Here is a 23,080-nt window from a genome sequence, read left to right on the forward strand (position 1 = left end):
AACATTTCAGTAATGAGATGCAAGTTTAGTATGCTTTTAATGGTTAGAATATGGCTCTCTAGTTTGGAGTTGATGAACTGCACTCCAAATTAAGTGGCAGCTGCATGTCTGTAAAGATTGTTATAATGACAGTTCTTCTTTTGACTTCTGCAAACATTTCAAACTTTATATCTGATAAAATTCTCAAGTTGAGAGCCATCAGGTACTGTAAAAAAAAGTCCTTAGACTGGGGTTTTATTAGGTGTTTAGTTTGATACATAATATTATATACAGTATACATATTCATAGTGATGTCTACTCTGTAAAAGAGGTATTCAATTTTAATATGATTCTAGTACAGATTCTGTCAGTGAATTATCTTTATTAAACAAAAGCATACAACAAAAACAATCCAAAGAAATACAATAACAGAACAAAACTGAATAGACTATGACATCAAGGAGTAACAAGATACATTCCAATCACCCTTTTGGATTTAAAAACAAAACAAAACAAAAAAAATCAGAACATATCCAGGACTGACACAGAAAGGAATTTAGCAGCATATATCAATTCTCTAACAATAATTTAAATTTCCTTGCAAAGGAAGGATGAAGGATAAGAGACCAGGAGTACCAGTAAATATTAACTCTGATTACTACACCATCTCCATTCATCTCCAGAAAATTATTGACCCAAGCATTCTGTATAGATATAAATAAATAGTATGTTGAGAACAGAAAAGCTCATATATCTTGAAGAGCATTACTTAGCAAAGGAGACCACAACAGCAACACAACTAAGCTCAATATCCATAACCTAGTTGGAAATATCAAAATAGAAAATGTTTGGTAACTGAAAGGCATTCCTCAATGCATAAAAAAATAGCCAGTTCGCCTTCTTGCACAATATCCATCAAAATCCCAAGCTCCTTTCTAGCTCATATGACTAGACCTGAATACTGGCAAAATCCTTCAAAGAAAGGGAAAAGCATGAAAATAATATCCGCAAATGACTGTTTTGTATTGAGTTTATGAAAATAATCTTATTAGACATCATATGCTGTGTCCTGATAGTGGTGCCCCCTGAGTCCATTAAAGAAAATGCTTTAGAGCCTTAAGGGAGCCAACTATTGTAGCCTGAAAACTAACTAACCATTGGTATAGGAAGTAAACCAACCTGCAGCCCCAGCAGCTGCAATAATTTAAGATTTATTTTAGGAGTAGCTCCATTTCACAAAATAGTGCTAATAAAACTCTCCAGTGATAAAAATATGTATCTAGGAATCCAAACAGGTGAATTCTGAATATATAGAGAGGAAACGGTTTCATTTTAATAATCCTGCGAGATACCTCCTTTTCTCCAGGTCATGAGCTTTGATTTACAAAGAGAAATAGATCAACATTTACTGGGTAGGAAAAAAAAACAGAACTAGATATTCTAGATCTAGATAAAATAATTTAGACACCTGCTGTATAGGGAAGTTTTACAGGGAGGTAGAAAGTAATTGGGCATTCAAGGGTAATATTTTAGTTTTGGAACAGTTACCTTGAGTCCAGAGTAGGTTGTAAATGTTTCCAAAATTGATAATGTTTCTCTCAGGGAGGAGGAGGGGATTTTGTAAAAACAAGATAATATTATTACCATAAAAAGTTATTTCATCGACTGAATTTCTCACTAGAAGTCACTAAGGCTACGTACACACGTGCAATAATTATTGTTAGAAAATGAACGATTAACAACCGATCAAGGATTATTAATGAATATTTTGAACAATCGTATAGTGCATGATTCTGTACACGCTGTAATGATACGATCCTTCAAATATAAACCACCAATAATGTACACACCCTAGATACGATCAACTGAACGATGCAGGAAGTGCTGTGTACGGAGAAAGTGTACCGCAGAACCATTCACGATCACTACACGAGCGTACACATAATAGATAGTAAACGATCGTCGCCCAATCAGATCTGCTGGGACGGTCGTTCATTTCCAGCGACATTCCTCACTCATCGTCATCGGCCAGTCGTTTTTCACTTTTTTTTGTAAACGATTAATTATTGCATGTGTACATAGCCTAATTCAAGGGGTTGTTGTGAATTGCTGTACAAATAAAGCTGGTAAGAGGGGACTGCTTTTATTATTATTATGATTAACTTGTATTTATATAGCACCAACATATTATGCAACAACATAGTGCATAGTCATGTCATTAATTGTCCCTCAAAGGGTTCACATCTATTGTGTTTACAATAGTCATGTGTCATTAACACAGTCTAAGGGCTTATTTTTTTTAGGGAAACCAATTACCCTATTTATACCCATGTTTTGGGTATAAATAATAAATATCTTTTGTAATGTGGTCTCTGTTACTGTACACCCCAATCTACTTCTTTATAAAACACCTCTCACCCAAGACACAACCCTGTTATTTTCAAATAATGACTTGCCCTCATGGTGGACAGAGTTTTTCCATGTAGTTTAGCTTTTAGCTGCAATGCAGTTAATGCATATTATGGCGGGATGGCATATTAATTTTCATTGGCTGCCTTGTACACCATTATGCCAGCATTTGGCAAAGTAGCACACAAGTAAGATGCAGTGTGCTGCAATACAGACAGGCGGAGTTCGTTCCGGCCTAACACCCACTGGCCGATCCGGCCCAATGCTGGCCGACAACTGGCGGCTCCGGAGACACGGGCTGCTGGCAGGATCGGCCAGGGGGCGCTAGGAACTACCAGAGCTGAAGCCGCCAGAGCTCCGATGCCACCTCCTTGCTGTTGCTCCTGTTTACCATGGCCGGTAAATAGGGAAAGCTCCCTGAAGAGAAATCCCTCTCTTCCGCAATGCATACAGAGGAGAGAGATTTCACTTCAGGGGACGTTCCATGGTGGGGGCCTACTGTGCTCCCGCCCACCCCTGAAATGCCTGAAATGGCTAAGTGGCCATTAAAGTTTGCCCACCCCTGGAGTAAATAAAAGGCATCACACTGCATTGAATAGAAAAGGCACTAAAGGTTGGTCCAACATTTAAAAATTATTTTAACAGGTGCATTTGAAAAGATTTTTCGAATATAATTATTTTCATTGCCAGAAAACACAGCTAGGAAATGGAGGTTCTTTAGGTATGCAACAAGGGAGCAGTGTACTTTAGATAGAGAAAGCAAAGAAGGATTAATATACTTTGTCTTAAAGTGCATTTTCCCAATACATTGTTGAACCCTTTTATTAGTAGAAAACAGAAAATATAGTAAAATCAGAACAGATAATACATATATAAGAAAAAAGAAAGATACCTATACTTCTTATGCATACACACCTACACACAGACATACTGTACCTACATACACACTCAGGAGGTAGGTACATTACACATTCCCACACTCATCAGAGGCTTTTTTTTAGATATTTGGATATCTGCTTACTTTCAATTAACCTGTTCAAAAAGCCAGTCCGAGGATGGTTGGTGAATCACGACCATTGAACTGGGGAGTAAAGCACTGTGAAATATCCACACTTTTTTAAACCTATAAGTCACTGATATACGTATCAAAACCTGCAAATAATAGGCTTTGTACACACCTCAGATGATTACTTTCTGAGACAAACAGCCTCGGGCGAGAATCTGACATGTATACAGTGATTGCCTAATGTAGTTTATGGATTCATCAGGAAAGATCCACGAATGACCAATCAAGAACGACCGCAATACAAGTCAAGGGAGGAGAGTACAGAGGAGTGCCGCTTGTTCGTCCTCCCCCGTCCATGGAAAAGAACAGGCCCTGTGTGTACATCATAAAATAATGTTTCCCCCCAACAAATGTTTCCAGTCATTGGGGTATGCAAGCCTTTTTACCTTGACAAGGCTTCCATGCCATCAGGAATAGAAATGGTAGAAATGTGGTATATGCTTCCCCCAGCCCTGCCACCCTGTTAGTGCTACAAAACCACCAAAATATTTTAAAAAGGCTACAAAATGGAGGAAATATCAACAAAAACATATATCAAAAGTTTACAATAGATTAAAAAAGAAATGTCTTGTAGGATAGCAGCATGATCAACTGTTAAATATGTAATCCCTGAATTAAAAAAAATCATTCTCAAAACTGTCAGCAAAAACCAGTTTAGAAAAATTGCAGGGGACAAAAAAAAGGAATATAATAAAAAGTAGTAGTGAACAGTAACAACTGTTTAACACAGCATGCAACACATCATGACCATCCTGCACACCCTAAATTTAAAAAAATTAAAAAAAAAATTAAAAAAGGTATCTCCAAAAAAAAGGGCGATTCTTTTCTGTACGTATCTTGACCTGAAGTTTTTTTTTAGCCCAGCATGGCACATGTGACATCTGTAAAAAGGTATACCTAGTTCCCTGTATTACAATAAAGATGCCGCAGTCAAGGGCGTTGCAGGAGGTTGTGAATGTGACCAGGCCCGAGGAGAGGGGGGTTGCAGCCAGTACGTCGCTCCGGGGCCTATGAACCTCAAGGGGGCCCATGAAGCCCAAGGCGTCCCATAATTATTTTTTATAACTTGAACATTTATTCATTTAATTTTTATTGTTTTGCTAGGAACTTTTGCGAGCAAGATCACAAAGCATTGAGTGAACAAAGCAATAGAAGGCTGTGACAATGACAAAACACTTTTGATTGACATAACACAGTGCATTCAAGATTCAACAAACAAAAACTTGTGAAAGTGACTATCAACGAGTGTTCTCATGTGTTCATTCCTAGCTTCCAACTTATTGCTCAGATTACTCCTCCTTGTTTTCCCGACAAATCCTAAGAGAAAGAGGAAAACGGGACACGAGCCATGCTGATTCATCGTGGACTGCAACGAAGACTTTACAGGACAGCGAAGGAAGAAATAATTCCACAGGTAACGTTCCTTGTAAATGTTGTAATTGTAGCATAAAGAACTCACTGACATTGCGTGCCTTTTTGTCTACATTATTGAGAGATTCAAGACTATAAACAGCTTGATAGCCGACTTTATTATAACATTTATACCTATACAAACTTATCTAAATGTACCAATGTATTGTTGGTTCTAACGATTGTTAGAAATAAATTAATTATAGTATACACATACACGTGTGTAGAATTTTGTAAAAGGGCACACACCTACCGGATTTACTCTCGGCAGCCCTGAATGTGACACATTCTGTCTCCTGTGACATAGATCAGGGAAGAAGCTCTCTGCCCTCCATGGCCCTTTGTACAGAGGACAGAAGCAAGATATACATATGTGACATGTATGTGTGACTAATGTACTCTGAGCTGAGGATATAGTAGGGGTTCCCTGAAGACCTTAAAGTTATTCAAGGGTTCCCCCATGTAAAAAAAAGTCAAGAAACACTGCCCTTGGCAGTCATGCCCCTGTAACATGGGGTACACCTGCATTTCTTTTACATCCACACACAGAATAGCATAGACAAATTTCCAGGCCTCAGATTACCAAAGCCTAACTAATAACTGACACCCCCCTCACACAACCCCCTTTTTCTTTACTCCCAACAATGACTCCTAATGCTATCAGATGGATGACATTGCTTCAATAAATTCTGCATTTTGCAGCACACTGATGATTTTTGGGATCTGCCTTTTTGGCGAGAAGCTGAGAATGTCTGTTCTGAATGGCCATGTAATACAGCATAGAGCCCTTTTTGGTGGAATCCCCATAATATATTGCTACCTAACATATTTTCAGTAAAAATGGCAGCAACTGAGCACACTAAAACGTGCCTGCTAAAACATGGAGTAAAGGCCTAACAGCAGGGCTCTCCTGATGGCAGTTACTATGGCAACCACAGAACCAAGCAGTCTTGTGTGTATGGTTGTCATCCTGCCAGGCTGATATTTTATTTCCTCTGGCAGGCTCTTAATGTAAAATTACCAGTACATTAAAAGACAAAATGTTTCAATAGATTTCCCTGTCATCCAGTAGCTGGAGGGCTGTCATCAGACAATCACTGGGGCTGGGTTTTGTTTACAATGTAACAGAGAGAGGTCAGTGGGGGCCAGGCATTCTGTCAGCTCTGCTGGTGGACAATTGGAAGATCTGTACTTTGTATCTCTTTTTTACTCCCCATATTCTGTGAGCAGAACTGGCAGGCTGCTGGCTCTCACTATGCTCACTTTTACCTTCAACACAGAGCTCTGCGCCATATATCATCAGTTCTAAAGATTATTACCTACTTGTTGCCCACAGGAGAGCCATGGGGTGCCATGCTGTAGGTTTGCTGTATAGGATTAGTTCACTTTTTTTTTTGTTGCAAGTAGTTTGCATACATTTTCCTACTCAAGACATTGTAAAAATATTGCCAACACTGTAACAAATTAGTTTTTTTTTTAAGAGTCTAGTTGTTGCTAATACCTGGGACACTCTTGGGTGCTCCTTCTGCGCATGCCTGAGCATCTCGAGCATGCGCAGAAGGAGCATTTTTCCTCAAAAAGAAAAATTTTTTTTTATCCTACATCCCCCAACCTCGCGCCTGGGTCGGGTGACATAGGAAGAAGAACAGGAAAAAAGGCAGAAGATGGCAGGACGACGTGGGACCTTATGCAGGACACCCCCAGAGTGATCGGACTTCCCTGTGAGATTGAAGGTGAGTGTATTTTTTTTTTTGGGCGTTTTGGGTTTAGTTACTTTTTAACAACATAACTAGTACAAGTGATCACATTCTTTACAATACATAATACATTAGGAAAGGTCACAATTCAAATTCCTCCCCCCAAGTGCAGACCTGTCTCAGTGTAGATACTAAGGGCCAGCCTTCCCCCCTCAGTACGGATTTACACTCTAGATCCCCCCCAATGCAGATCCTCCTCATTGAAAGACTCCTAATAGGTGACAAACCCCACTCCACTAGTACAGACTTCTCGTCAGTGATAGACTTCCCCCCTCGTTGTAGACTCACATTCAATGTCAGAATCTACTGTCAGTGCAGACCCCCTTCTCAGTGCAGACAACCCCCAGTACAGACTCCTAATTAGTAACAGACCCCCCTGCAGTTTAGACTCCTCACCTCTGACAGATGGCCTTCCCATTTTGACAGATGTGTGCAGAATCACACATGAAGGTAGAGAGCATTAGTTAGTTTTTGTAGAATGTAAAAAAAGCTGGGTAACTGCAACCCTCAGGTAGCACAAGCCATAAACCTGTGGACTGGGGCTGTTTCCACCACTTTTTATCGGAGTAATGTGCTGCCAGCTGATATCGAAGTGCCGGGCGTACTTCTATGGTGTTTTTTATAAGCAACGGAAACTTTGGAAGGAAAAGAAAAGCAGAATATTTCTGTTCCTTACTGAGACCTTTAGGCCCCAATATCAGTTTCCTATATATTGATGGGCAATTATTTAGCTATTTCACATATATATTGGTTAACAGATTTTTTTTACCATGGTGTGGTCCATGGTCCTATTCTCAGTAGTTTATAGTCTGCCATTTTCCTATCATTTATCATCAGGCTACGTGGGTCTGCTAGATTGAAATATTTAGGATTGCATCAGGGGTTGAAGTTTCCATATTCTGTATTAAGTCCTTTCTGACAACTCATGAAAAAATACCCCTATTGGCTGCAAAATATCCCACCATAAAATGTAACATGAAGTGGAAACTAGGACAAACAAATTCATGTGACAGCAATTCCCTATTCATAAAAGAAATGCTATCAGCTTCTGTGTAAGTAAAGTTTGAAAACTCTGTCATTCATTAATACATTATAACAGTGTACAACACAGTTTTATTACAATGTGTTTGTTTAGTGCTAATATTAAAGATAAGATTTTTTTATCATTCTGCCTTTTGCAATACAAAGTTTAGTTTTTATTTATGTATTTTTTTGTATTATGTTTTTTTTAATTGTTGTTCTAAGCTCTAAATAACTCACGTCTTCCCTTTGTTGTTTTCCCTTTCACGTTCCCATTTGTACTTTAGTATCCTAAGTAATGCCAAATTATTTTACAAATAGTTCAAATGTAAAATTGCCTGGCAATATGCAAAGTTGCAAATGGTCAGACTAAAGATTAAATTATAGCTGGTAGATTTATGATCACTGTTAAAGCCAACTGTACCGGATGCGATCATCCAATGTCCATGGCGGTGTTTCCAAACCAGGGTTCCTCCGGGAGGTTGCTAGGGGTCCCTTGAGCAATGAGCATTTTGTGCCTCTTAGGTGAGTTTAGTTGATATTAATGATTTTTGGCAATCAGTAACTGAAGAATTCTTCCCATTGACCTCTGAGCTCTGAGTATTGTAATTATAGCAGGGGTTGAAAGGTATTTCAAAGGTTCGCATACATTAAAAGATAAAAATAAATGTATAAATTTAAAATATATGTAAAATATAAAAAAAGGTTGAGAAAGGCTAGTCTATAGTTATCTATGGTGGTTGATAGTAGGTTATCACCTGATCTGAAATTAAACAAGAGGGTTTGGAAAGACCCAGCACATGACAGCCTGGTCACTTTGGCAAAGTGGGACCCAAGCAGCCTCTGTTATAAGCTTGGATGAACACTGGAGTGGCCCTGCTCCCAGCTGCTTTTACAGTTATTTGAGTCAAATAGGTTTACTACTGAGGTGGGAGACGGGATGGGGGATATGGTTATCACACACAGTAAACAGGCAAATACCATTTTTTATGAGCTTTCTTACGATCATGAGAAAAAGTGGTTCGACAGTACGCATCTGACCATCTACAACAGATGAATCCCAAACAAAACACATAAACCTATAGTTAAGGTTTAAAAATCCAATACAGTAATACAGTAAGGAGCTCTGATCAAGGTATACAAAGAAAATACCAACTGGTTATCACAAAAAAGCAAATTTTTCTAACTATTTTAATAACAAAAAAAAACAACTGACTAGAAGCTGTTAAGTTTGTAAAGTGAATGCTCACTTGGTATGGTAAATAAGATAGATTTGTGGTAATCATATTTTCCAATCATGAGCATTGAAAATGTTTTAATTTTCTCTTGCACATGACTGGATATTTAGAGTGAACATAGCTACAATTTATTTACTGTGTAAACTAAATATTCCATGTGCAATCTAAATACACATTTCCAGAGTGTGAAGTGTCTATTTCTTATCAGCTGGACAGCTTTACTATTTGAAAGAATACCAAATATTACAAATGTTTGCGATCACTTAACACTTTATTGTGTTACTCATATAAAGACAAACCGGCCTCATTTCAGAACCAACAGTAAAAAACTGGGTTTCATTAAAATGTCCTGCTGAAAAGCTTGGAACAGAATCCATTCAAATCCCTAAAACGCCATTTGGTCATAGGCAAAAATAAGAGCACATCATTAAAATGATTTAAAAAACAGACTTTAGTCCTAGATTGTAAGCTCTTCAGGGCAGGGTCCTCTCCTCCTCCTGTGTCACTGCCTGTATTTGCCTGTTACTTTCAACCCATATTTAATGTTCAGTGCTGTGTAATATGTAGGTGCTATATAAATCCTGTTTATTATTAATAATAAAAAAAATAATATTAATAGTGTTGTTTTTTGGTTGTATTTGTAAGGTGTACAGACTCTACAAGCTTTATAATTGAATTTGAGGATGGAGAGATGCATCCCTGCTCATCATTCTTGTGCAGGCATCTGGCCACTTATAGCTATCTAAAAATATGTAATTCATAAGGCACTTTATTGTAGGTATGAGTGTAACTTGGATAAGGCCTTAAAACATCAGTTTTTTTTTGGTCACTATGGATAGATCTTTTTTTGCATGCCCAGTCTTAATACTTCATTAGTATAGGAATATTTACCAGCATTGCCGAAAGTCTGACTATAGGGTTACACTTCAGTGAGGGCTTTCACTCTAGGGTTTGGCTCATTTACTGTTTAGCTGAACCCTTAGATATTTTTCATTACTTGTGCCAAAGCTTCATTTGGGCTTTAACATTTTTTTTTTATATTTTTCTGAAGCTTTAAATTGAAAAACGATTATTTCTTTAAAGAAGAGCAAAACCCTGTTAAACTTACCGGTCCACATTCCGTCAAAGGGTACCGCCATCTTCTTTTCTTAGTTGCATTCTTTGGCCATCTTGATTTGCAAGCGCGTGGGAGTACATTCAGTCCTGGCAATGGCACGGGAAGTCTGGCTTGCTGGGTATCACATCCTCCTGCGCAGTTCAGTGCTTTTGACGGCTTCAACAAGCGATCAAGCAGGTAACATTTTTTATTGTAGAAGGGACATTGCCTTATTTTTCGCAAATTGAATGCAGATACATGAAAAATATAAAAACTCTGCATGGTATATAATGCACAGAATTCTATGATAAGATTAGGATAATGTTGAACTTTTCACTGTTTATATTTATATATCATGGGTTTATGTTTGAATTGTATTATTGCTATGTTAGTCCCATTATGTGTATTTTCCTTGATATATGTTTCCTTCCCTTTTTATTGTATTGACTTTATTTGAAAATCCACAATAAAAAGATTACAAAAAAGCCCTGTCTGATCACACAGTTTTAAAGAGAAATGTCAGTTCTGATATTATGTGCAGGACACCCTAAAACAAGCCATAACAGATGCTAAGAATAACACCGCTAGAATGTATATATCAGTAACATTGGCTTTATTTGCACAAACATAGGGACTAGGACTTAGTTGTCAAACTAAAATCTAGTCTTTATATGTACAACAACTATGATAAAAAATAGTTTTTAATAACCTTCTTCTGCATCTCATGTTGCTTATTTCCTCCAGCTTTTATTGCCTTATTGTTGTGGAGATTTGACATATTAGGATTGGATCTACTTTAAAGCATAGGTACAATGATGTACATTTCCTTTTATTTGTGCTCCTGCCCCCTGCACACATTTTTGGACTGTAAAATTGTCCTGTTTTTCTGATGAACAGTGTTAAAGACAGGGGTCATCATCCTTTCTGACCTGACGGACCACTAAATTCATAATTTTAAATCCTGCGAACCATTAAAAGGAATTTTTTTAATTATACATTTGTAAAATAATGATTTTCCTAATGGTACCTGAAAAGGACTGTGGAGGCTCTGACTGTGAAGTATTACTATTGTTACTATTATCATTAGGTATTACTAAGGAAACGCAAAATATTTGTTTGCTTTTTCTCACTCATTATGGGTTTATTTCATTTGAATCTAAGACCAAACAAGAAATGATAGTTTTTAAAGTCAAAATATTTGATGCCATTAAATAAAACAGTTAAAGAAAATACATAGCTAAAATGGTACTTACCTAAAAGGGCATCTGAGACATAAATTAAATAAAACAATCACATGAAAATCAGTATTCGCAGGTCGGGGTGATGGGGTTGGGGTGTTGTATGGGTCGAAACAAGGCTGTGCCTCCCTTGTTTTTCCGTCTCTAGTAGTTTGTGAATTTACTTCAGGAATTTGATAGAATATGATTTTCGTTTTATTACTAATAAAACATGAAATTTGCAAATAATGTCCAATGTTTTTTTTGGACCCCCAAAATTTTCTTGGGGACCACAAATGGTCCAAGGACCACTGGTTGGCGACTGCTGGTTTAAGATGCAAAACCTCCAGCCTGGAAGATATATATATTTCTATTATTCTCTTGCCACCTAGTGGCTAAAAAGGGCTAAATATTGAAGTAAACTTGTTAAACAAAGTCATCAGGAGATAGAGGTTATTTCCCCCACCAAAAAAAAATCTGCAGCTTCTGATGTTTTTTGTTTTCTGTTGACATTGCATGGCTGCAGTGTAGAGCCTGGGTATTTTCTCATGAAGAGCGGACCTAAATCCTGCAGTTACATCATCAGTGGTCACCCAATAGCCTAAGAGGAAGCAGCAAAGATGGCTGCTTCAGGGGATGAAGCGGTGACAGGGTCCTGAACCTGTCATTGCTGCAGGGTGCTAGGAAAAACATGTGTGGTATAATTTGTGAGTATGATTTGCATACTTGCTGATTATACCAAAAAATTCTCCCATACCAAGTTAATTTATGTTTATGTGCAATGTGTTTGTGTGCAAAGTTTCTTTTTTACATGATTCAAAATGAATAAGTACATTTATTTCTAATATATTCCAATTTATTCCCCAGCATAATACATACATTTGTATCTCATTAAGGAAATCCTGCAAAAACAGCCTGAAAGTAATTGCATATTGCCCTACAGTAAAAAAATATATATACCGGTACATATTTTTATTATCAGTTTTATAAACCTAATAAAAATTTTTAACACTAGAATCCTACAAAGTCATAGTAGTCCAGCAGATGTACAGTAGATATGCTTGCTAGGCTGTTTCTCAACCTTTTTCCCATGGGGGAACCCCTTGAAATAAACATTCAGGGCATCAGGCAACCCCTACTACAATTACCATATCCGCAGCTCACATTATATTAGCTTGGTCATCAGTGGAAAGAATGCATTCTTCATTGCTCGCCAGTGGGAAGTATGCCCCCCTTACAGATATATAAGATTATTGGTGTCACCTAAACTGACCAGAGAGGAACAGATTACTCATTGTTCAAGGCAACCTATAGAGGAACCCTAGCGTTCCACATAACCCTGGTTGAGAAACATTGATGTAAACCATAATGTTACCAAGTGGAAAAGAGGATCATGGGGCCAGACAGAGAACAGTGAAGTAACACCATCCAGTTTTCTCGAGTGGCAATATTTACAAATGCCAACTGCTTGAGTGGAAAAATGAAAGGTTAGTCGAAACCTTTAAATTTAGCTAAACTGCTGGTATTTCAACAATCCATATTATCTGGTAGAAACAGCCAATTTCCACAAAGTCCCGCACTGAATCACAGTGGCAGATGCCCAGGACCATTGCAAGGCCATCTCTGTCCTTCTTGTTGAGTGAAACGTGCATCTGTCATTGGGCCATGCTGATAGCAATATTCTACACATGAACACAGCTATCTGGTTTAATAAACATAGGCAGCGAAAGTATAATGAACATTAAACAATCTGGCTAGGAAAGTTGTAGTAAGCAGCACACCATTGTACTTTTATTTTGGTTGGAGTTGCTGGTAGCTCTGTTACGTTTTACATCCTCATCATTAGCCTCATAATGTTAAAGGGGTCTCTGTCTCCACAACAGCACCAGTAACTGGCCCCAGACCCTCATGCCATGTCACAAGCATGCAGCCATGCAGTGCTTCAGCTTGTGTTCCTATGGGCTCCTGACAGCTCAATATAAAAAGTAGCCTGCCTCATGTCTGACAAAATCATGAGTAATAATACCACATACCTGCCGGTATTCTTTCATCAGGGGAAGACATACCTGTACTTTGCCTGCTGCTGTCCTCAACCTATTTTACCGTTCTTCCATTTTTACCCATTCACAGAAGACATGGTTACCCTGGTAGAAATCAAGACTGGCTGCCCACCAATAAATTGGTATGTGATACCCCCACATGCTGGAATTCCACCTTGTGTTGTATACGCTGTACCAGCAGCAGCACAAAATTCATTGTACCTGTGTTACTATAGGACAGGCTCTGGGGAGCTTGGCTTTTTTTTGTACTCTAACAGTGACTGCTGATTTAGGATTGTGTCATTTTGGTCCCTTTTAAAATGGGACACCATGCTCCTGGCAGACTGGGCGTTTTTATAGATAGAGAACTAGAGGTTTAGCTGGAGGAGTTTATGCTAAAATACCATGTCCTACAGCAAGTTCTCTTCCTTTGCCCAGGTCTTTGGCCAAAGGTAACTTATAGGGGTCCTTCATGTTTCTTCCATAAAAACACTTTTGCATTCTCTTGGATCCATGTTATAAAAGCCACAATGGCCCATCTCCTGCCACAATTCCAGATGACCAAAATGTTCTTCAAACATGCCTGGTTCCTGATTGTGGCAGACATCCCTGCCACATGTTTTGTCAAGGAGCAGCACCATCAGCAGTAACATCAGCTACCTCAGCACTGCCATTCATGGGTTTTTAGGTCATAGTGTCCAAGCCCACCTACAGGTACCAGTCACAGAGAGTACCTTGTGATCAGTAATTATATGGGCACCGGGGCTGACATTAAAGCTCTTACAGGGGAGTATTACATGTAAATGATTTTTAAGCCTATTGTAAATGCTAGTGAGTGAACACTGTACAAGAATACTAATCATGTGTTGATAGCTGTCCACTAGATGTCCCCAACAGACAAGGCCTACTTTTGTACTCTAATATAATATACTAATTACATTTATGTGAGGCATCCCCAGAAACTTCATATTTTTTGCCTATTAGCATTCATAACCATTTGAATAATATTTTTTTTTAAAGTTGTAAATATTGTTAGACAAAAATAGAGCATAAAATCGATCCAAACTAGCCTTGGTAGAAAGCGTAACTAAAGACATTTTCTAAAAACTGCTGACAGTCAAGCTTCTTTTATCAAAGATGTTTTTCTGCCCACTGTCAGCTCTTTTTTTCTGTAGTGATCATTGATCTAGACATGTGCAGTAGGCTTGAGCACATGTGCGGGAGTTACATCAGCCTGTCCTAGGCATTGAAGATGGCCAAGACTCCAAACTGAAAAGATGATTGGGAGAAAATGGAAGGACCAGAAGTGGAAAGCATGGACATTGCATCGCTGGAGGGGTTCTGTATAACAGATAAGTCTGCCGTATTGTAAAAATATGCTTTGTATACTTGGTTGGTATAGCAAAATGCTTCTCATGCCCAAAGAATTTTGGTGCTTTATTCTGCTTTGAACTTAACCTATGGTAACTGCAGTGGTACTTTTTTCTTAGCAGGTTACCTGTGGTTAACTGTGGTGGAAGCACCACGTATACCCAGCCCTAGATGAATACTTTATATGTACTGGGGGATATAAATGCCTAAGCACTGAATTCCGTATGCAAACTTTAATACTTCCTAGCAATGTTGATTTCCCCTCCTGCTTGTTTACAATAGTTGATTAATATGATGGGTGAACACATTGGTAAAGTAGATGGAGAGAGGGAGGCAGCAAAATGACCTAATAGGTTGTGCTGCAGTGCTAGGATAGTGGGAGAGCTGAACTACAGAAAGTCAGTCAGTCTTCTATTTCCCATTCATCTAAGTACAAATCAATTGACATTTAAACATTTCAAATATAAACAGTATAAAGACCATTTTGGACCAATGTTGACCCGCAGGGGTCTGCTGCAAACTAAACTGAAGTTTTTTTTGCACACAGTTACAATACATAGCGGCATGTCATTTTTGGATATGATAATTGTGCTCTGAAGATTTGCACCGAATCAAGGCCGCAGCAATAGGTCCGTGGTGTAGTTTGTCTTTCCTGACTGCATAGCAGTAGACACTGCATATCTGAAATTATCCTAACTTTGCTTTTGCTGATGATGAAAAATCCTCTCCATGTCTGTTATTAACATTGTAAGAGCTTTAGTAAAGGCGATTGCAGATGCTTGCCTTCTTCTGTGTACCACCACTTAATTCCATTCACCTTGTGCTTCCTATGTGCTGAGTTAGAAGCGCTGCCTAATATAATCATATGATCAGTCCCAGCATTGTAATAGGCTAGAAACAGGCAGGAAAAGCGGATAGGCAGTCACATGGGCAGAAGGTACCATAACTCAGGGGGATTTATACACAGAAAGTATGCAGATCGCTCTCAGTTGCTGTTTATAAAAAGGCAACATTTTAATGTTTTGATAGTTAAAAAAACACAAAACTGGTTTTAGACTGAAAAAGAAAGGTCATTTTAATACAGCTAAATTGTAAAAATACATTTTTAGCATATATATCACTATAACCCTTTATTGTATTACTTGTCTTCCTTGTATATTAGTGGTGTCTATCTTCATATAAAAAATATATTAGACAACGTCAATGACAGTTTAAATTTGGGTACCACTACTTTTTTCCAAATGAAATGTTGCCAGCATGCTGAAAATTATTTTCCTATAGAGTACAGACAGATAGCATATGGAACATTTGAATTATGCTGCAACATCTAGAATCTAGAACACTTGTTTTGAGTGAATATTATATGTTTTTAAACACAAAAGATATAAATAAAACATGTGTACAATGGTGTCTGTCTTTTAATTTTAATTTAGTGTAACAAGCAAATCACATCGACCTTGATTGATAAAGCACATTTATTTCTTCTATACCTATATAACCTAAATAACACCATATAGTCAGAGAGTAATATCCAAAAAGATTCCATCCATGGGAGGGACCATTCAGTGCTGGACTCAGATTCCCATACAGGGAGAGGCTCTTGGAGCATTCCTCCAGAAACAAAGGCACAACTGTTAACCCCTTCCTGCTGATCTCCAAGCTCTCTAGGGACTTGTCCATTGAAGTGATTTTATAGTAGAAAAAATAAAGTCCTGTGTGTTTAAAAATGAAATGACACCATATATCTCTTGGCACCTGTCAATAAAATGTTGTTGCTGCTCCCAGTACCAATGGGGAGAAAAATACTTCACAGGATGCCCCTATAAAAATACCACTTTAAATACATGGCATCAAATGTAATATGTAAAACAATATTTTAGTATTAATATATTATTATTCTTAAATTGCATACTGCACAGCCAGTAAGACACAATATATTACTCAGATATCATAACCTAATTAATCAAGTTATTCTCACTACTGTTTTTTGTATCTTCAGTATAATTTATTGTACATCGTCTGCGACATTTCTCGGTTGCCGCCTCTGTACACATTTACAGTAGTACAGCGGCACAAAGGATAATGACATTTTAAAAATGAATAATAAAGATTCGCAGTTACTCAAAAGTTATTTATTTATGGCGTAAAAAAAAAAATTTAGTGGCATTGCTATACAAAGCAATATATATACTGTATACATAATGAAGCACATGTTTGATGTTTATGCATGTTGACTGAGGACTATGGAAGCAGTCTTTGCAGTGCATACACAGTGTGTGGTTTGTGTACTTCACTGTGCCTACTATTCCACCTCTGTTTCCTTTGTTAAAAACAAATCCCCTCTTTCCATTGGTGGTGCCAGCTTTGTGGCTCCTGGCATCTTGCACACATGGATCTTTCTCTATAGCATCTTCCTTTACCTTATATAGCAGAGAGCAGATGAATTTCTCACTTCTAATATTAATAGCCAGGAGGAGCTCAGGGGAGCTGCCAAAAATAGCAGGGAGGAGAGCGACAGAGGAGGAGATAGGAGGCTAGGGGGAGGTGAAGGGGTGAGACAGACACCAGCAGATACTTTGGGTACAAGAGAGGACACTTGTAACTTGGCTTTGCTTTGGATACCTGCAATGAGGAACATTTTCATCAGGAGGTATGTGACTATGTGCTACTTGTGTTCAAAGCTTATATAGGTGGTTTAGGGATACCCAATTTATACTGTAAATCAAAATATTGTTTTATCTGCATTATATCTAAAAAAAACAAACAGGTACATAGGCATCAGTAAATATTTGTTTAAATGCACTAAATTCACTCATTCAAAATCTCTGTGTTGCTTTAAATAATCAATGCATATATAGTAGTTGGCCACCTGTAGAAAGTATGATAGATGGGAGTTTAAGTTTTCCTGACGATCAATACAAATTTCCATATAAATGCATCAAATGAATTAAAAAGTTTAAAGCCTAGCATCCTCTGTGCATTAAGTATATAGAATAAATATTTAGAAAAGCAGAATGCTGTTGTTTAATACATAGGCCTAGATAAAATTCAACACTTTTAAGGGAAAGGAAAAAAGTCTTATCTCTGGCAGACCTTTCATTAGTTAACTATGTTTGGTATTTGTATGGCATATGTGATAAAGTCACTGACCCAGCTGTCTTGTATGAAAGCTGCACAAGTGTGATGTGTAGGAGGGGCCATACTAGGCCTAGAGTTACAGCAATGCTTGCACTCCATACCCCAGTGCCTGGCCTTTTAAGGAAGGATCCATCCACTCCGTAACAAAATTTACACTAGTTACTTTCTCCATATTTAATGCATCACAAAGAAAAATTCAATGCTTTTAAAAAACATTTGTGCAATATGTGTGATGCAATGCTCCAACTACAATTTCATACTTTCATACTATTGTAACTTTTTTGTTCCTTTTTATAAACAAAAGAACACATGACGAAGGTGCTAATAAATACAGGGAACCCATATTGCTCCCCACCCAGGATCACTGTGGGCCATGTAAAATGGATTAAAATATTCTGATTTTCCTTTGCACTCTTACAGTTGAAGACAGTTTACAGCCTGTATCCCATTATATAGATTACTAAAAGGGGGAAATATAGAGTGTTTACTAGACCTTTTGTTAGCCCGATTCTTACTTTAGGTTTACTTGGAATGAAAATGCCAGTAATATAACCCTGAACATTTATTGTGTGACTACTTTTGTTATCCTGCATGTATTCTAAATGAAGTGTGTTGCAAAAGACAACCTTTGTTTCACCATTAGCAGGTTGTGACTATATGGCTGTCTAAGCATTACATTTCATAGACCTACAGAAGTGGACCTAAGCAACAACAGGTATACAAATTTAACAATGTTTTACTTTGTTAAAAAGAGATTTGCCTGTTGCTCTTTAAGTAGACATTTACCTTAAGGTCCTAAATAAACATTGGCCTCTAAAGGCAATAATCAGCAGTCACTGGGACATTAAGAGAGTCAGACTGTGCTTGTTAAAAATAACTTTTTTTAAGGAGAAATATGCTTTAAATGCCTCCTTAAAAAAGATCTAAACTCTTGTTATGAAAATGCAGGCAAAGGGCAAAGGACCAGTTACAACATTGCCTGTTGTCTGCTTGCAGCTAATCTTTTCTCTATTACTGGTTTACCATGCTTTGTTCTGAGCTGAGTTTCCACAAGGGTGACCATCTTATTAGAGAAATGGGCTTTTTTCCTCTGGGTCAGAGCTGCCTTCTGATAATTAGGATCTAATATTGGATGGGAGAATATTTGGGAAACAATAGGAGAGGTGCCTAAAGCACTGGTACACAGACAATACATTTAACAAGGAGATATATGTAATGCAGATTACTCAAAATCTCTCTAAATTTTGCGATTACCCATTAGGGTCAGCAGATCTTTAGACCTCATGCTGCATATATTTATAGTTAATAGACTGTAGGCTTAGGCACCTTCAAAAAAGTTCTGCTATTTTTCAGGAGCAATAAAAGGCAATGTCATACCTTTTTAGGGTAACACATAGGAGCAATATCTACCCAGAGATGGGCTTTAATTTCAGAAAGACATCTAATGTTCAGATCTTTTTATATGAACTTACATATGCAACAACATCTTAAAGTATACCTGAACTCAGGATGTCCTTTTTTAAGTAGTAATGTGTATTTTCTCCTCTGCACTATGATAGTATACATAGCTTATTGCTGTCTCTCAGTGCTCCCATTCATTAGATAATCTCACTTTCAGCTTCTTAATTCGCACAATGAAAATTGTTGAACTTGTCCCTTCCCTCGTGTGTAATAACATGGCCTGTCAATAACTCCAGTTCAGAGCTGGCAAAAAGTCAATTGTAAATGAATGAAATATAAGATAAAAACTTTCTGAAGAAACAGTAAGTAACAGCTCCTGCATGGAGTATATGCTTAGTTCATTGTTCACATATGACTGTTGCCAGGAAAATCTATGGCATATCTTGCTCTGACCTGGAGCGAGAGGGGGCAGATGCAGAGCTTGCCCCTGTGCAGGAGAAAGCCATCTATATTTGGGATACCTTTCTGAATGCCAACAATAAAGTAATGCTAAACCACAGAAACTTGGTGGCATTAAACACTTTTAATACTTACAAATGCCTTTTTTTGCACAGTTACTTGAAACAATTCATGTATTGCTGTCATATGACCACAGCAAACATAGTTAATCCACTTCAAGTGATGTATGATCAATCTCTGACAGATGATTCATTCAGACAAATGGCTTTCCTTGGATCTTACAGTAGGTTCTGTTAGATAGCAAAGCACCAACATATTACACAGCATTTGTACAGTCAATAGGGGTTACAGATCATAATCCTGTAAAACAGACTAGTACAAACAATGACATAGGAGGAGAAGAGGATCTGCAAGTCACTTGACTCACAGTTGTGTGAGTGTGTGTGTGTGTCTTCACACTCCTGCAGGAAATGTGAACTGAGAGTAAGGCTAAATTCCAGCTGATCCAAAGCTGCAGCAGCATCTGCACTGGCCAGTTCCTGCTGGTCCCCTCTTGGTGATGTGATCCTCTGGTCCATTCAGAAAAGGAATAGTAAGAGTTCACATCAGACATGCATAGATCTGTACACCTGAGGAAAGAACCCCCCAGAAGTAAACAAAGGAAGACAAATGGCCAGACTGGAGCTTTAGGTAAATACAAATGGGTTTTAGCATTTTTTTTCTTTTTACTCATGCCAGCAGTTAGTTAGACAAGATGGCATATGGATAATATGGTATATGGATAAAGCAAAAAAATAACATAAAAAAAAATACAGATTATGCATGCGCAATTTTTAACTTCAGAGCATTTGCATACAGATATTTAAGTTGTGTTTAAAGTTTGTATTTTGGACAGATTAGGACTGCAGATCCTAAAACTAAATCTCTATAAAAAGGAATTTCTTTTAAACCATTTCTATTGTACAATTTTTTAAATCTTATAAAAGAAATATCATTGCTAACTGAAGTTGGTTTGTCTCTTTGCAGGAAATTTTTAACGACTGGGGCTACAAGTTTGTGGACTACACATTATTTACACCTTTGGGAAACATACTTCTTTATATGCCCATATTGGATCTCGTGGCTATGGAATGTTAAGAAGTATGTAACCTAAAGGTAGCATTTCAGCTTTATCATGCCTAAAACAACTTCTTAATACATTCCAGTGAATGTCAGCCATCTGATTGGAAAAAACATTGGTGCAAGGATAAGATTTGTTTTTTATGAACACTTTTCTTAATTTATTAGTGATGTCATCAGCCTGTGTTCATAGTCTTTTGGCCTTGTCGGCCTGGAAGACTTTCATGTTACTGTTTCTCACAGCCCATAGACTTAAAAGAACAGTACCGGGAAATGTATTAGAGGTAATGTGTCTTCTTCAAAAATTTTAACAAAACCATATTCCAATGAGTGTGTATGCTGCATAGAATATATGCTTGAGTTACCATCTACTTTAGATTAACTTTAAAGCCAGAATGGCCAAGGGAAAAGTCTACTACCAAACCAAGTTTGGTACATTTAGCATTTTATACAGTCAGATTATCAAGTGTATCAACTTGAATTTAAGGCAACATATGACTGGTTGCTATGCACAAAAACCCTACTTTTACTTTATCCTTGTATTTAAAGAGAACCTTTTTTTTCCCACCTTTCTTTCTTTTTTCGCCAGTAATCCTAGATACTCACACTGAAAAAATATCTAGGTGTCTGTTTGCATGTTTGATATCTTTCAAGCAGCTGCATATGCACAAAATGTGGGTGTTCTATTAAGTAAACATTTCCTGAACATATCTCCTTTCTCTTCCTATTTACTTGGAATTATTATTATTATTAAACAGGATTTATATAGCGCCAACATATTACGCAGCGCTGTACATTAAATAGGGATTGCAAATGACAGACTAATACAGACAGTGATACAGGAGGAGAGAACCCTGCCCCGAAGAGCTTACAATCTAGTAAGTGGGGGAAATTACACACAATAGGAGGGGGATATGTAGTGGTGGGAAGTAGTGGTGGTTTCAAAAAACAGAAGAAGACGGGTAGGCAAGTTTGAAAAAATGGGTTTTGAGCGCTCTTTTAAATGAGCAGAAAGTAGGAGCAAGCCGAATAGGACGAGGAAGACCATTCCAGAGAGTCGGGGCAGCTCTAGAGAAGTCTTGTGTCCGTGCGTGTGATGAGGTTATGAGTGAGGAAGTCATTAGTAGGTCATTGGAGGAGCGGACAGAGCGGCTAAGAAATATTCCTGAACTCTGGAATACACAGGTACTCATAAGATAAACTCAGTATGCAGGTGAGCCCATTGGGTCACTTTGAAACAAGCCACCCCTTACCTCTCTATCTGTGGTGATCTTTAAAAATCTTTGTGAATTAATAAGTTTACATTAAAAACTAAAACTGTAAAGTTGGGTTTCAAGATTATAAGTACACAGTGATTGAGGGCTTGTTTAAAGAGTTTTCTTAATCAGAATATGTAAGTACTCTCACATAGGCTTAACTCAACTGGTAAAAGCATGCATTTAGAAGTAATGCACATATAGTTGTGCTCATAAGTTGACATACCCTGGCAGAATTTGTAAGATGTGTGCTATTCTTTAAAAAAACATGTGAACAGGAAAAACATTTCATTAAACTATAAGGCATCACAGAAGAGGACAACCAATAAATTAAAGCATAGTAATAATACAAATAATGATGAACCCTGTATAAAATAATACTGTGTATTTCCCTCTTTACCATCAATGATGACATACAGTCTTTTGTGATAGGTATGGATGAGGTGGTAAAGCTGCCTGTTTTTCTTGGCAAAAAACCCTCCAGGGCTCGTAAATTCTTGGATTGTCTTTCAACTGCACATACCCCCATAGTGGTTTAATCATACTAATGTAGAAAACTGTGATTGTCACTCCAGGACATTCAATTCTTTGTTTACTGTAGCTACTGAAGGGCTGACTTGGCCTTATGTTTTAGATCATTGTTATAATGGAAGATCCATGTGCACAGCTTTCACGCAGTAAGTTGTCCTCCTTATTGTTTTTCTGGTACCGTGCTACATTCGTTGTACTATTTGTTTTCACTAATTTCATTGTGCTGCTGTAGCTTGCCCACCCCCAGAACATCAGAGATCTACCTCTGATCCTCAAAGTAGGGATAGTGTATTTGCCGTCCTAGGCCTTCTTGCATTCTCTCCAAAAAAGAATTTAAAGTGTGAACAAAACTCAATGTTCATTACTATGTACAGTAAACAATCTGGGTTGGCTGTTTGTTTTTGGATGTACTGCTTGTAAATAAAGTTTACACAACGAGCGGCTTTTGTGTGCTTTAAACAACAAACTAGCTATTGAACCCAATGTACCAGGATGAAAGGAGACTTTCTTCTTATTCTCACAGAAATACATTACATCTGCTTTGAACTAATTTGTTTGTAGCATAAATCTGGAA

General features: G+C 37.7%; 1 protein-coding gene across 2 annotated transcripts in view; it reads right to left on the reverse strand.

Moving 5' to 3' along the window:
* The window catches only part of ZNF706 (zinc finger protein 706), a 44,981-nt gene that overhangs the window by 5,178 nt on the left and 16,723 nt on the right, over positions 1-23,080 (reverse strand). The window contains exon 4 of one of the 2 annotated variants that reach the window (XM_072420353.1): positions 15,618-17,224. The exons of the other annotated variant lie outside the window; for it this stretch is intronic. The gene's annotated coding sequence lies outside the window, so the exon portion shown is untranslated. Of the gene's footprint in view, positions 1-15,617; positions 17,225-23,080 lie in introns of those variants that run through there. 2 annotated transcript variants of the gene reach the window in all.

The sequence above is a fragment of the Pyxicephalus adspersus genome, chromosome 1, assembly GCF_032062135.1.
Source record: "Pyxicephalus adspersus chromosome 1, UCB_Pads_2.0, whole genome shotgun sequence".
NCBI lineage: Eukaryota > Metazoa > Chordata > Amphibia > Anura > Pyxicephalidae > Pyxicephalus > Pyxicephalus adspersus.